This window comes from Leucoraja erinacea, chromosome 2 (assembly GCF_028641065.1).
Source record: "Leucoraja erinacea ecotype New England chromosome 2, Leri_hhj_1, whole genome shotgun sequence".
In the NCBI taxonomy this organism is placed as follows: Eukaryota; Metazoa; Chordata; class Chondrichthyes; order Rajiformes; family Rajidae; genus Leucoraja; species Leucoraja erinaceus.
The window spans coordinates 121775930-121792838 of NC_073378.1; positions in this window are offsets into that span (position 1 = coordinate 121775930).

Genomic DNA, 16909 nt, shown 5'->3' on the forward strand with positions numbered 1-16909 from the left:
ATATCTCTGTGAATTATTTACTTCAAAGAAACAGAACCACAGCCAATGTGCAGCTGAAATTAAATTGGTAAACTTCCCAATACTTGAAGACACAATGTAACCATTTGGATTAGGTTCAGCTAGTGTCAGTTTAACTTGTTAATAATATTAAAATCATGCAATACAAAATTGCAATACAATTAATGTCTATCTATTGCTTTACAATTGTTTACTTATGTTTGGTTTCTTCATATATGAAGTTTGTATGTGTATAATAGTTGTATGTATATATATATGTAGGTATTATGGGAAATTGCCTGGGGTAGTATTATTATTATTAATTAATTGATTTTTTTAAATATGGTAGAAGTGTTGGGGAAAAGGGGTGAGATTTAATAAGTTATTCTTCTTCTCACTCCTTTTCGACCTTGTACAGCACAGAGTTGGACATTGGAAATTTGCTTTTTGTTCTTTTCATTGCTTGTAAATATTGATTGTAATGTCCAATTGTTTGATAATTTCGATTTTGTTACTATTAATGTCTTTAATGTCTTTACTTGTTCGGAATAAATAAAAATAAATAAATACTATTTCTCTTTAGTCGTTTGCCTCATACAAATGGAAACTTATTTTCAAACATGCCCTCATCCTATTCTCTTCAGCAGTAGAACAAATTTAAACACTCGCAGAAGATCAAACTATCGAGACACAATAAACTGCAGGTGCTGGACTCTTGAGCAAATCACAAAGTGCTGGAGGAACTCGCAGGCAGCATCTGTGGTGGAGACTGGACAGGCGAGGTTTCGCGTCTTCCCTTCTTCGTTCTGACCCAAAATGTCACTTGTCGATTCCCTCCCCAGATGCTGTCTGACACAATGAGTTCCTTCCTGCACTCAGTGTTAAGATCAAACTACCTTTCATCAAATCAACCATGCATGGTTCTGATGCCCTGCCTGAATCTCACTGACATCTTCATCTCTGCTGACTTGTGGCTTTCACAGAAAAGTACGCAACGTTTTACCAGTAGGGTGATCTAAAGTCTTAAAATGTGGCACTCAACATTCAATTGCCGCTGTTGGTCCATTTCTAATTTTGAATGCATCTGATTAAGGGATTAATAGACTGCAAGAGGCTTGTTCAGGTTTCATCAATTAAATCCTTTCACGCACTTTTAACATGTGTGCATAGCAATCAGTTTCATGCTGGCTATTACAAGGCTAATTATATTTAAGACACTTCCTCATGCAGGTGCTCTTGGTGTTTGTGGGAGACTTGGAGATGATTGAAGACCGCTTTATGTGATGATCCATTTGAAAGCACTATCCGAGAGACTTCATGGTGGGTCCTGCGAGAAGGAGAGATTACTAATTCTGCAATTAACTGGCAACAGTGCAATTTATTTCCATGACCCGTTAGATAGATCTTTGACGCTGCCAGAAGAATTTGGGCTGCATTAATGCAGTTACTATTTTATATTTGTCCCTATTTGCTGAATTGTTTTATCCTCTGACATTGATGACAAGCAAAATATAATTTAACTTTCCTTTAGAGATACAGTGCGGAAACAGGCCCTTCGGCCCACCGAGTCCGTGCCGACCAATGATCACCCCGAATGCTAATACATTCTCCTACACCTTAGGGGTAATTTGCAATTTTACTGAAGCCTATTAACCTACAATCCTGTATGTCTTTGGAGTGTGGGATTGAAACCAGAGTAACCGGAGAAATCCCATGTGATAACAAGGAGAATGTACTTACAGACAGCACCCGTTGTCAGTTTTGAAGCTGAGTGTCTGGTGCTGTAAGGCAGCAACTCTACCACTGTACCACTGTGCTGCCCCCTAAATAGATATTTAAACATTATGTCAACAATTTTTAGAATTGTTTTGTTGCAAAACTGTCTTCAGAAGTGAGGCTCACCAATAGTTTAATTTAATCTAATCTTAGTTTAATTTCCAAACTCTATACAAAAGGAGTTAATTTTGACTTATCATGTTGGGAGACAGAGCGATCCTGTCTTCCCATTTTTTTCCCTGTAACCTAATCTTGAATTTGTAGAGGTGTATAAAATCATGCAGCCTGACCTGCTGAGTTCCTCCAGCACTTTGTTTTCCAATGCCCACAATTAACTTGACAACACCTTGCGGTGGCACAGCGCCACAGCGGTAGAGTTGCTGCCTCCAGGCTGGGGAGCCCGATTCAATCCTGACTATAGCTGCCGTCTGTAGGGAGTTTGTACGTCCTGTGACCATGTGGGTTTTCTCCGGGTGCTCCGGTTTCCTCCCACATTCCAGAGACGTGCAGGTTGGCAGATGAATTGGCTTCTGCAAAATTGTCCCTAGTGTGGTGGATGCGAAAATGGGATGACAAAGAACTAGTGTACGGGTGATCGTTGGTCGGGTTTGGTAGCAATTGAAGTATTGTGTTCTGTTTTGGTCAAGGCACTGTAGGAAAAAATACATTAAATCCGAAAACATGATGAGAAGATTCACAAGGATAATGCCAGTAATCGAGATATTGATCTACAAGTAAATGTTGGGCAGTCCTGGACTTTATTCCTTTGAGGGGATGATCTTCTGGAGCTGTAAAAAAAATCATGAAGGGAATAGAAAGGGTGAATTCTCAGTCTTTTTCCCAGGGAAGGTGAATGAAGGATCAGAGGACAGAGGTTTGAGGTGAGAGGGGAAAGATTTAGTGAGGACCTGAGTGGCAATTATTTCCCTCAGAGGGAAATATTTCCCACGGAGATCGGTGGGTATTTGGAATGGAATTCCATCCTGCAAATTCCGTGATTTTAGTCACAGTCAGAAAACCATAGGCTTTAGTGGTAAATTCCAAAATCAAAATACTTTAAATTAGCAAGCATGTATGATGGAATTCTGATGCAGGAGAGTGATTATTTACATTATAAACTATCAGCAAAATTTCTGAGCCCATGTTGCCAGCAGCATCAGTCTAGCGGGTATATTAATGCAAAAAAAAAGTTACACCGTCACAAAGCAGAGAATCTACGAACACAGAAAGAATACAACAATACCTTTATGTGAAATGAGGTGTCACAAAATCAAAAGGATATTTTTGCAACATCAAGCCACTTTTTTTTTCAAATGGTTGCTTTGCGTTAATTCTTTACCGTGGCCTGAAATTAATCACAAACTTGGCTCCGCTATTTATTAAACGTGGAACAAATGGGCCGGAGCAGGCAACCAACCGACTGCTTCCCAGGCCACCAAAACCAATTCTCTGCAAGGCAATAAATTAGATGCTGTTGTTTCCAACAGGGCACGTTGGAAATGGGATAATGGCCTCACCGCACACACCGTGTCAAGTCGGTACTCCCTCGGGTCAGAGGGCAAAACTCCATACATATGTGAGTGAGCACTAAACAAGCAGCTACTGGCAGTTCCCGCTACATGCTGCTGTGTGGATTTACGAGCGACGAATATCCATCATGCTGTCTCTGGTCGGTGAATCTTCACCGCTCTGATTACTCGTGAAACATGAGCTCTTCAAATGCGACAAGGAAACTAACCCGGACTCTGCGACTGCTAAAATGCATTGAGGATAAATACAGCCTTACACCACAATGAGAACGCCCCATTGTGCTCACCGAGCGGAAATATTATCAAATCAAACCATTTTACTGCAGGTACAAATGCAAGCTATATATCATCCCATTTACTTGTATTTATTCCGTGGCCATTACCGATATTTGCTCAGGTGTGGATTGCCATTACATGCTTTGTACCACTCGCAGTGATCTGACAACCGATGCAAGCGATGACCAATGTTTTTATTTATTGCACGGTAAGTATCAGGTTTAACTGCAGCTTTGCACAAAGAATGGATGGGTTTTGAAAATGGAACTTGTGAATCGTATTCCTTGCTCACGCAAGAAACGAGGTGGCAACGCATTGCCGCTGAACCAGCTTGAGGCAAGGGAGCAAAAAGAAAATGTTTCAAGTGCGGAGAGGCTGTGAATGCAGAGGTGTGCACGAAGGGGCAACTCAGTGGCACGGCGCTTGAGTTGCTGCCTCACAGTGCCAGAGACCCGAGTTCGATCCTGACTGTGGGTGTTGTCTGGGTGGAGCTTGTGACCACCTGGGTTTTCTCCTGGTTCTCAGGTTTCCTCCCACACACCAAAGACGCACAGGTTTGCAGGTTAATTGGCTTTGGTAAAAAATGCAAATTGTCCCTCGTGTGTGTAGGATGGCGTTAATGTTTGGAGTGATCATTGGTCTCTATATTCTGTAAAAACCCGTACATTTCTTTTAAACATTGACCCTCTTGCTTTGTCCCAGGATGGAACTGCAAGGACTGGAGCGCAAGGTTTTAACCCTGCCCTCTAATCCTTGCATTTCCATCCTGGGAAAATGTTTTTGATGTTCTACTCTATCTATGCCTCTCATAATTTTACGTATTTCTATCTGGTCTCCTCCCAACCTACAACATTCCAGAGAAAAACAATTTGTCCAACTTCTCCTTACAGGTAACACCCTTTAACCCTGGCAGTATTCTGGTAAACCTCATCTAGATAGTCTCTTCGTTATCACTGTTATGAGGGATCTAGATGGTCCATTCAATGGTGGGATGAGATAAGAGAGAAGGAGCAGGTTTCCATGCAACCATACCTGGACAAGAGCTATCATTCCCCATAAACTCCAAACAAATATAAAGAACAAAGTAGCATGCCTCCTTGTGAAGTATCTCAGCGACATACAGGAGTTACTCGTGCTGTCTTCCTGCAGCACCAGCCACCCTCAGAAATTGAAGCAGTCCAAGGATATTTCTTAAATAATTGAAAATTATTGAAGATTGTTTAAATCAACCTAACTCGGCTTTCTGGCAGAGTGGGACTAATTTAGACAATCTTCTCCTGTCCATCTGCCAAAATAATGGATCTTTCCACTTGAGGGGAACACTTTCGTTCAGTCGGGTGGGCATTATGGCAAAGAAGGTGTTCAAGAAGGAACTGCAGATGTTGGAAAATCGAAGGTACACAAAATTGCTGGAGAACCTCAGCGGGTGCAGCAGCATCTATGGAGCGAAGGAAATAGGCGACGTTTCGGGCCGAAACGTCGCCTATTTCCTTCGCTGCATAGATGCTGCTGCACCCGCTGAGGTTCTCCAGCAATTTTGTATGGCAAAGAAGGTGTTTGTTTTGCTTGCCTTCATTGGGAAGGGTATCGATTACAGGAGTTGGGGCATCATGATGCAGCTATACATGTCAGTGGTGAGACCACACTTGGAGATACCGTACACAGTCTAGTCACCCACCTGTGGGAAGGATGTTATTAAGTTGGAAAAGTTGCAGAAAAGATTTGCCAGAATGTTACCTGGACTTGAGGGTTTGAGTTGTACGGAGAGGTTTGATAGGCTGGGACCTCTTTTTATTGGAGCGTCGGTGGCTGAAGAATGACCTTGTTGGGACGTACACGATCGTGAGGAGCATGGATAAAGTGAACGCTCACAGATTTTTACCAGGGTAGAGGATTCTAAAACTAGGGGGCATAGGAGTAAGGTGAGAGAGGAGAGAAAATTAAGAGGGACCTCTACGGAAACTTTTTCGTTCACAAGGTAGACAATAGCTGGAATGAGCTGCCAGAAGAAACGACAGAATCAGATACAATTACAACTTTTTAAAGCCAGATATAGACACAAAAAGCTGGAGTAACTCAGCTAGGCAGGCAGCATCTCTGGGGAGAATGAATGGGTGACATTTCGGCTAGAGACTCTTCTTCAGGACCATTTGCACTAAAAGCCATTTGGCTAGCTATGTGGATTAGCTATGTGGATAGGAAGGGTTTGAGAGGGACATGGGCCAAATGTGATCAAATGACCCAGCCAAATATACCTACTTGGTGTGCATGGACAAGGTGGGCTGAAGGGCCTGTTTCCATGCTGTACAGCTTTAGTTTAGTTTTATTTTCTTTTAGAGATACGGCATGGAAACAGGCCCTTCAGCCCACTGAGGCTGCACTGACCAGCGATCGCCCCGTACACTAGCTATATGAGTCTATGTTGAGGTCATGTGGAACAACTCACCTCAGTAAAACAGTGCTAAGGCAGATTTTACTTCGGAGTCACGTGAGTGACTACGTGAAGAACCCACCCAGCGCGCAGGCGGGCATTACGTCAGCAGTGCAACAGCGGCAGCAGCTGGAGCCAGGCTCTCCAGCGGCAGCATAAAGACAAGACCTCAGGTAAGTGCCTTTTTTGTGTTACAGAGTCGCTCAACGGTGGAGAATTATGGCCACCCGAAAGCGACCAGCCAGAAGGACTGCCTGCCCAACTCCACCCGAGGAGGGGTCCATAGCTGGGCGGCAGCCTCTCGCAGCGGAGGAGCCATTTCAACGCTCCCGCTCACCCGACACCGAGCCGCCCCCTGTGCTGCCGATATCGACGCCCCGCACAGGGAGGAAGGCTACCCATAAAACAGACCGGATCGGCCGGTGTCCTCCGATTCGTCGGAGGAACGGGAACGCTCTCCACCGCCGAAACGGGGAGACGCCCGCATCAGCTGCATGAGGCAGCTCCTGGAACAGATGATTGATGAGGAGATGCAGGCTAGGCATCTCCCAGGAGGACGGGCTTTGGCCTCCTCCTTACCATCACCACACCCTTCTGTACCCTCTCTGTTCAAGGGCAGTAAGGGAGGCCAGGAGTGGGCTGGCCTATCCCAAGGGCAGGCGGACGACAACATCAGTATGCCGGGCGTGCTAGAAGAAGAGCTACTGGGTGTAGTGGGCCGGTACGCAGCGCCCCCAACGACCGGGATGGTACTACCACCTAGACTGGCGGCCAGTATCAATAGGCTTTCCAACAAGCCGCTGCAGGAAAAGGTCGTCCAGCAGGCCCTTGATACCTATACAGCGCCAGAGAATTGCGAGGCGCTGCGGGTGAAAACTGTCAACGGGCAAATATGGAACCAGCTGGGGCAGCAGATCAGGACTCAGGAGGTAAAAATGCAGCGGGTCCTGAAGCTCCACTCTGCAGCCATCACCGCCTTTGCTCGGTCCGTCGGGAACGAAGAGCTCTCCATACCCCAGCAGGATGCACTGGCGTTGATGTGCAACACTACGTACGAGCTCAACAGCCTACGGCGGGATAACATCAGGCCTGCCCTCAATCCGAAATACGCAGGCCTCTGCAAAGCTCCAGCCACCGGAACGGGAGGCGCTGCTATTTGGTGCAGACTTGGCCAAGAAACTCAAAGAGTTGGAAGAGGCGGCCAAACCTGTAGGCCTCATGAGGGCAGCGCCAGGACCGAGCAGGGTGAAGACACCCAGTTGGCAGCACGCCTCAGCATCCACCAGCAGGTACCGAGCTGGTGAAAGCCTGGTGACCGCCTCCCCTAACCCACTACCCCCAGAGCTCTTTTTTAGAGCGCGGGCCCCAGGGCGGAGCCGTGGGAAGATGCGCCGCCCAACCGCAGCACCAACACGGACAACCTTGGGCCAAACCTATCGGAAACGCCCCCACAAATAAACATGGAGGTAGGTGGGTCTGGTTCCTGCCAACATGCACAGACAAAGGGTGTTGTATTAACAGTAGGACGTTTGAGGTTCTTCAAGCATGTTTGGTGCTCCCTTACTAACAATAAGTTTATACTCAACAGTATCAGTGGATACAAAATTGAATTCAAACCAGGCATAGAACCGCCAGTTCAGCACATGCCCCAAAGGGTATTCCTTCCCTCAGCAGTTGAGAAGGTAGAAGGACAAGCTGAACTAGATCGGCTCGTGGCTAAAGGCATCATAGAAATGACCACACACGAGCCGCACGAATTTGTATCAAATATTTTTCTCAAATCCAAGAAAGATGGTGGATGTCGCATTATTATTGATCTGACGTCACTTAATCAGTCTGTTGAGTATCAACATTTCAAAATGGAGACATTTGTCACTGCCAGACAACTGATCTCCAAGGGATACTACATGGCAAGCATAGATATCAAGGATGCTTACTATTTAGTACCCATTCATAAGGATTATTACAAATATCTGAAATTTATCTGGATGGGCCAGCTATGGCAGTACAGAGCCTTGCCCAATGGTTTAACGACAGCTCCCAGATTATTTACAAAAATTCTCAAAGTGGCCATGAAAAAATTGAGAGAACAAAAACATTTAGTCGTGGCCTATCTGGAAGATGTTCTCATATTAGGGAGAACAAGGGAACTAGCTGTCACAGGAGTTTTAGCCACTAAACAACTCCTTGAAACTTTGGGATTCATCCTACACCCAGATAAATCAATATTGGAGCCTACTACTAACATGGATTACCTAGGCTTCACTATTGACACTATCCATATGACTGTCACTCTGCCCAGAGACAAAAAAGTTTCACTCATCGAAGCTTGTAACCATTTAATTGCTATACCGCAACCAAGGATACGGCACGTAGCCAGAGTCATTGGCTCTATAGTAGCAGCATTCCCGGCTGCCCAACATGGGCCCTTGCATTATCAAAATTTGCAAAGAGCAAGGACTCATGCATTACGTCTTAATAGGGGGCATTATGACCGCAAAATGGAGTTACCCACTGAAGCCAGATCAGAACTTCAGTGGTGGGTCGATAATATTTGGCACAGTCACAGTCCTATCGCCGTCACCAATCCTAACATAACCATTACAACGGATGCCAGTGCTTTAGGCTGGGGAGCTACTAACTCCATAGACAGCACAGGTGGCAGATGGACTAACTCAGAGGCATCGCTACTACAATCACTGGGCATTAACTTCTTGGAAATGCTCGCCGCCTTTTATGGGCTAAAAGCATATGCATCTGATATGCGGCATGTGCATGTTAGGATTATGATTGACAACACAACGGCGGTATCTCATATCCAGCACATGGGTGGCATAAAATCAGTATCATGCGACAAATTGACTACTATAATCTGGCAATGGTGTGTCGAGAGACATATTTGGCTATCAGCTGCCTATTCACTAGGCAAGCTAAATTTAGTGGCGGACACCAGGTCACGAAAATTCAATGACAACATCGAATGGATGTTGGACCCGAAACTATTTGCTAGAATTGTCAAGCAATATGGTACGCCAGATATAGATTTGTTTGCGTCTAGACTAAATCACCAACTACCCATGTATGTGGCTTGGGAACCAGACCCAGAGGCAGCAGCGGTAGATGCCTTCACGCTGGATTGGGGAAATTTCTTTTTCTATGCTTTCCCTCCCTTCTGCCTCATCAGTCGGGTACTCCAGAAAATTCAGGCAGACTCAGCCTCCGGCATTCTGGTCGTGCCCGACTGGCCTACCCAACCATGGTTCCCAATGTTCCACGACATGGTGGTAGAGACACCTATGGTCCTTCACAACCACCCCCAATTATTGACTCACCCGGTAACTGGCATTAGTCATCCATGCCACCAAAAATTGAACCTCCTGGTTTCCAGATTCTGAACAGACCTTACCGGGGATTGGGGTTATCAGAGAGAACAATCACCACCTTGTCGGCATCCCTGCGAGTTTCCACCAAGAAACAGTACCTGACCTACATCAGGAAATGGGAACAGTACTGTCTGGAAGCAGGGACATCTTACAAGACGGCTTCGATCTCGGATGTGCTGGAGTTCCTGGCCCACCTGCACCATGACCTAAAGATGAGCTACAGTGCCATCAATGCAGCTCGGAGCGCCCTGTCCGCATACCTTATGCCCATAGGACAGCATAGTGTTGGATCCCACCCTCTGGTTATCAAACTCCTTAAAGGAATTTATAACACCAAACCCCCTACACCTAGATACACCCATATGTGGGATGTTAGTGTAGTATTGTCACACCTTCGAGGTTGGCCTCCGGTGGGATCCCTGAGCCTGGAACAGTCCACTTATAGACCCTCATGCTCATGGCGCTTGTCTCTGCTCAGAGGGTTCAGTCGCTGCATCAGTTAAATCTGGACCACATGGTGACCACCCCAGATACCATTACTTTTACCATGCCGGGGTTGGTCAAACAGAGCAGACCAGGTACATCCAACTCCCCGTTGATCTTCCGGGCATACCCTCCAGAACCTAGGCTGAGGGTGGTGACCCACCTTTATGATTGCATAGACACAACCCAAGCTCTTAGAGGGGGAGAAAAAGCCTTATGGGTCAGCCATAAAAGGCCTTTTGGACGGGTTACCAGCCAGACAATATCCAGATGGTTGAAACAGGTCCTTAATATGGCAGGGATTAACACAGATGTTTTTAAATCCCATTCAACCAGGGCAGCGTCCACGTCAGCGGCGGATCGGATGCAGGTTCCCCTAGACCACATCCTCAGTGCAGCGGGATGGTCAAGGGAATCGACATTCCAAAAATTCTACCGCAAACCGCTGATGGAGAAGGACGTCTTTGCGGAGAGAATTTTAGAAACCGCAAATTTATAATTTAAAGCCCAGGGGAGCTATTTTTTGTTGTTGTTAATAAACATTTGTTTTTTAAAACTAACAAACTCGTTGGTCTTTAGCTACCACTTCCTCCCTCGATGATCTTTCAGCAGTGAGTGATATAAACTGTTACATGGTTTGAAATCACAGACCTTTGAAGTCTTCACGTAGTCACTCACGTGACTCCGAAGTAAAATAGTGAGATTAAACGAGTACTTACCAGTACGAAGTTTGATCTGTATTTTATGAGGAGTTACGATGAGGGATTACGTGCCCTCCGCTCCCACCCTCATTGTATAGATCAAACTCGGACTGATGTCTCATTAATCTTTACTATCTTTACTTCAATTTGTGTCTATCTGTGATTCCACACCGCTGCTTGGAAGTATGCCGCGCCTGCGCGCTGGGTGGGTTCTTCACGTAATCCCTCATCGTAACTCCTCATAAAATACAGATCAAACTTCGTACTGGTAAGTACTCGTTTAATCTCACTATTAAACGCTCAACAAAAAGCCAGTGGATGAATTTCCCAACAAATGGTGAACTCCATGAAATGTGCAGAATTGTTGAATTCTACAAGCTGGTTTTTAGTTACAGCACCATTTTGTTCTATCACTTTTCGACAAATTCCTTGGCCCTGTTCTGAGTGGGTAGCAGTTATTTCCCTCTCTTCGCTGTATGCCTGTAGATAACACATTGCTAATATAATACATATTTTTGTAACTCTATGGAAAGGGCAAGTATTTCAAAATGAGCATTCCACTTCACGGAACACGAAGATCTCAAGCAAACGTCTCGTATTGTGGTTACTTTCTTTTTGAACTTTCTTTTAACCTATTACAGTTTTTGAATCATGTTTAATTTTTTACATGCCGATGTGTGCTGGCTAGAATGGAAAATTAAGAAATGCTTTAATGCATACCCTGGTGATTAGATGATAAGAAAAATAGCAGAAACCAGGGCAGAGAAAAGGAATCTATTCAACCATGAGATAACCAGCTGTTCTGAATTGCAGAATCCATTGTCTGCATATCTTCAAAATGTTAGTTTTCACTAGCATTTTTAACAGCAACATTTTCAGTAAATAACCAATGTTAAACTACAGTTTTCAGTTAGATAGGGACGTCAAAACGAAAGAGGCCCAGCTAAAACTTCAAGTTTGATCACAGTCGTCTAATTATAGTATAATGTGTGGTGAGTGCAAGAGAATGTATACTTTTGTGTGTTTGTGTGTGTATGCGGATATTGACACAATTATCTACATGCACATTTGTACTCTTTGCTTGTCCGTTTGTGTGTGCTTCTGTTAATCCCTGTGCATGTATGAATAGCATATTCTGGTGTATAAGGAATCATACGGGAATTTTGGAAGCATATGTACATTGTATGGCCATATGTACACGTGGATGTTTTCACAAGTGTAGAAACAAGGAACTGCAGATGCTGGTTTATACCAAAGATAGACACCAAGTGCTGGAGTAACTCAGCGGGTCAGGCAGCATCTCTGGAGGAAAAGGATGGGTGACGTTTCAGGTCGGGACCCTTTCTCAGACTGTTCACACGTGTCTGTAGATGTGTGCATGCATGGGTGTATGTTTATTGTCATGGAGTCATAGAGTGATACAGTGTGGAAATGAGCCATTCAAACCAACTTGTCCATATTGGCCAACATATCCCAGCTACTCTAGTCCCACCTGCCTGCGTTTGGTCCATATCCCTCCAAACCTGTCCTACCAATGTACCCTTCGAACTGTTTCTTAAATGTTGGGATAGTCCCAGCCTCAATTACCTCCTCTGGCAGCTTGTTCCATACATCCATCACCCTTTGTTTAAAAAAGTTACCCCTCACATTCTAATTAATTCTTTTCCCCTTCACCTTAAACCTACTGTATGTCCTCTTGTAATCGATTCCCCTGCTCTGGGCAAGGGATTATGTGCATCTACCTGATCTATTACTCTCATTATTTTATACACCTCTATAAGATCACCCCTCAACCTCCGGCGCTCCATGGAATAGAGTCCCAGCCTACTCAATCTCTCCCTATAGCTCACACCCTCATGTCCTGGCAACATCCTCGTAAATCTTCTCTGAACCCTTCCCAGCTCGACACCATATTTCCTATAACATGGTGCCCAGAACTGAACACAATATTCTAAATATGGCCTAACCAACGTCTTATGCAACTGCAACATGACCTCTCAACTTCTATACTCAACAGTTGAGGTGGCACAAGGTAGACAAAAATGCTGGAGAAACTCAGCGGGTGAGGCAGCATCTATGGAGCGAAGGAAATAGACAACGTTTCGGGTTGAAACCCTTCTTGAGGTGTCATGATGGCGTAGCGGTAGAGTTGCCTCCTTACAACGCTTTCAGCGCCAGACACCCGGGTTTGATCCCGACTACGTGTGCTGACTGTACGGAGTCTGTACGTTCTCCCCGTGACCAAGTGGGTTTCCTCCAAGATCTGTTTTTTCCTCCCACACTCCTAAGACATGTAGGTTTGTAGGGTAATTGGCTTAGCATAGATGTAAATTGGCCCTAGTGTGTGTAGGATAGTGCTGGCCGGCATGGGCTCTGTGGGCCGAATGGCCTGTTTCCACGCTGTACCTCTAAACTAAACTACTCTGACTGATGGTTTATTGTATCCCGCTCCATGGGCATGGTTTAGCCATTGGTGAAGAATGTGTTTACACCTAAAGTTTGGGAGGCATCTTTGTTAATAGCATGTAATATTTATTGTTAAATCTGATTCAAGATATAACATCAAAGGTAAAAGTGGAAAACAAAGGGCTAGACATACAGCCCAGAGCCATCTTGCTGATCAGAACATGCCCCATGGCCCTCCTATACACAGCACGGGCTACAGTAAATCTCTCTACAACTGAAGGTCAGACAACATGACCTCTCCTTCCTCATCCACGGCTGCTCATAAATGCAAGACAAAAGGTAAGATTTAACAAGAGTAGAAACAAGGAACTGCAGATGTTGGTTTATACCAACGATGGGCACAAAGTGCTGGAGTAACTCAGCGAGTCAGGCAGCTTCTCTGGAGAAAACGGATTGATGACGTTTCAGTTGGGGGCCTTCTTCAGACTGAAAGTAGGGAGGGGGTAGAGGTGATGGGGGAGGGAGTGAAGAGCTAGAGGTGAGACCAGACCAGGATCAATCAAGACCAGCCACAATGACCTTAGACAGGGCGGTCCACCAAACATCTTCAATCAAATGTACATGGTAGCCAATTGAACCGGGTTCACAATTAAACACTGGTCCCTCCTGGGATAAATAACGTTCTATCGTCATACGTGCCAGTCACCAGCTAAATCCCTTTCTTCCACTTTCTTCCACGTGACCTTGTGAAGAGACTCAATGCATTGACATGCCAAGTGATATAGATACTGTAAAACTCCTCCCCTTCTGTCGAGGGGTAGACTAACCCCCCTCTCCCCCCCAATCTTTGTACATCGTCAATCCTGCATTTTCCACTCGTCACTTTAGTTTCATGTTTCATGTATCATGTTGGGTTTTATGACTGTTGGCAGACCGATTTCCCTCCTGGGATAAATAAAATTCTATCGTATCGTATCGAATCGTATAAGGATAAGGGGGAAATCCTTTAAAACTGAGATGAGAAGAACTTTTTTCACACAGAGAGTGGTGGATCTCTGGAACTCTCTGCCACAGAGGGTAGTTGAGGCCAGTTCATTGGCTATATTTAAGAGGGAGTTAGATGTGGCCCTTGTGGCTAAGGGGATCAGGGGGTATGGAGAGAAGGCAGGTACGGGATACTGAGTGGAATGATCAGCCATGATCATATTGAATGGCGGTGCAGGCTCGAAGGGCCGAATGGCCTACTCCTGCACCTAATTTCTATGTTTCTATATTTCTATGTATAATGGCAGCCCTTGGTTGACCTCTCAACTTGATTGACGCTGGATTAAACCCTAATCTTACGAGATGCAAATGGTTGCGGTAGACCTTTGCCTATCAAACTGAAAGGTTTCCAAGGTAATAAAACCTGGTTATAAAAATACGGCAATTCAAAAATAACCAATCACTGCCATGTCAATTCTATGTATGAACAGTAAAGGTGAAGGTGAGAGTGAGTTTCTTTGATATCGACATATCTTTAGACTCTAGACATTTGACCTTTAGACTTTAGAGAAACAGCGTGGAAACAGGCCTTTCGGCCCACCAAGTCCGCATTGACCAGCGATCACCCCATACACAAACATTATCTTATACACTAGGGACAATTTACAATTTATAGAAGATAATTAGCCTATAAATTTGTATGTCTTCCGAGTGTGGGAGGAACCCGGAGAAAACCCATACAGTCACAGGTAGAACGTACAAACTCTGTGCAGACAGCATCTGTGGTCAGGATCGAACCTGGATAGAGTGGATGTGGAGAAGATGTTTCCACTTGTGCGAGAGTCCAGGGCCAGAGGTCATAGCCTCTGAATTAAAGGGTGTTCCTTTAACAAGGAGACAAGGAGGCATTTCTTTAGTCATAGGGTGGTGAATCTGTGGATTTTATTGCCACAAAAAGCCGTGGAGGCCAAGTCAATGGATATTTTTAGGGCAGGATCAAATACACAGGACTAGATGTTAAACGTCCCTTGTGCCAATAGGTGGGGAGCATTTCACGACATCCGTTGATTGTTGAGAGTGGTAGACGCTCAACATCGGTGGGGGGCGGGGGGGTGATACACATATCTTGGCCTGTGTAACCTTCAGGATAGTTGGGCACAGGACACATCATCAGTAGTGTACCCTTGCATCACTGGGTGTTTCGGCCTTTTAACACTATACACCCTCCACAAGGGCGGCCCGCTGCAGGATGATCAGCCATCAGCGCGTGTCCCGTGTCAAACCATCCCAAAGATTCACCCTGACGTACTTGGGGCCCAGCATGGGTCTTTCCGCTTGAGCCAAATCCACCGGCAGAGATAGATAGATTCTTGATTTGTACGGGGTGTCAGGAGAATGGGGATGGAGATTGGAGGAAAGGATAGATCAGCCATGATTGAAGGGCAGAGTAGACTTGATGGGTCAAATGGGCTAATTCTGCTCCTATCATTTATGCCTTATGACCTATCACTTATGAACATGAACTTATGAACCTGCATCTCTGGCGATGTAAGGCAGCAGCTCTACCAATGCGCCACCGTGCCTTATCATTTGACTGAGTGTGGAGCCCTGGTGAAACTGAAGTCAGTGGACATCAAAATGAATAGAGTTCCAAGAGTTGGATTCATACCTTATGTAACCGATGATGGTGGTCATTGTTGCAGGAAATCATCCCAACCCCAGGGCATCACAACAAGAACTCCTCAGGGCAATATATGGGCCTATTTATTTCCAGAAATTACCTTCCTTCCATCACAATGTTAGAAGTGAGGATGTTTCCTGATGATAGAACAATGTTTAGTTCCATCTGCATCTACGCAGAGAATGAAGCAGCTTATAAGGGCAAGAACTTAACAATATTCACAGACATAATTCAGATGTGAAAATAACACTCGCAGCACACCATGCCTGATAATAATTATCTCCAGAGACTAAATACCTTTGTCACAAAGTTAGAGAGTTTTCCATCTTGGATAAAAGATTATTTGTTTCAACATATCTTCACCAACCATCATGGACCCATTTATATTTGACCACCTTCATTCTCCCCATATTCTTACCATCTTTCCACAGATTTTATAGCCCATTTGCAGAGTTGGGGCAATTTACAGCAAAATTGACCTATTGATCCACACATATTTTGGGTGTGGGAGGAAGCCAGAATGTCCAGAAGAAAGAAGCCCATGGTCAGAGGAAGGCAAGTCAACTCCACAGATACAGCACTAGAGGTCAGGATTGAACCTGGTCACCGAGCTGTGAAGTGGCAGCTGTGCTATCGTGCCATCTATCTAGTTTCAGCTTAGTTTAGTTTTAGTTTAGAGATACAGCATGGAAACAGCCGCTTCGGCCCAATGATTCCACGCCGACCATCAATCATCTGTTCACACTAATTCCCACTTTCTCATCCATTCCCAACACACCGGGGACAATTTTCATAGGTCAATATATTTATTTACTTCTTGTTCACCAACATTGCCATTATCCAGACTCCCTCCATCAACATCCTAAAGGTTACTATTGACCAGAACCCCAAACTGGGTTAAAGACATAAATACTTGGGTTTGAGAGCAGTTTAGAAGTTGGGTCATCTAAAGTGAATGAGCACCTGACATGCCAAAGCTTTGTCACGGTTTACAAACCATGTCAGAAGAATGATGGATTATCTCCCAGTTAACACAATGATATGGCTATGAAGAAGGTAAGAAGCTCAATATCATCTGATGTATCAGTTTAGTTCATTGTCACATGTACCAAGCTACAGTGAACAGCTTTGGTTGCGTGCTAACCATTCAGTGGAAAGACAATACATGATGACCAATCGTGCCATTTACAGAGTACAGATACATGATAAGGGAATAATGTTTAGTGCAAGGTAAAGCCAGCAAAGTCCGATCAAGGATAGTC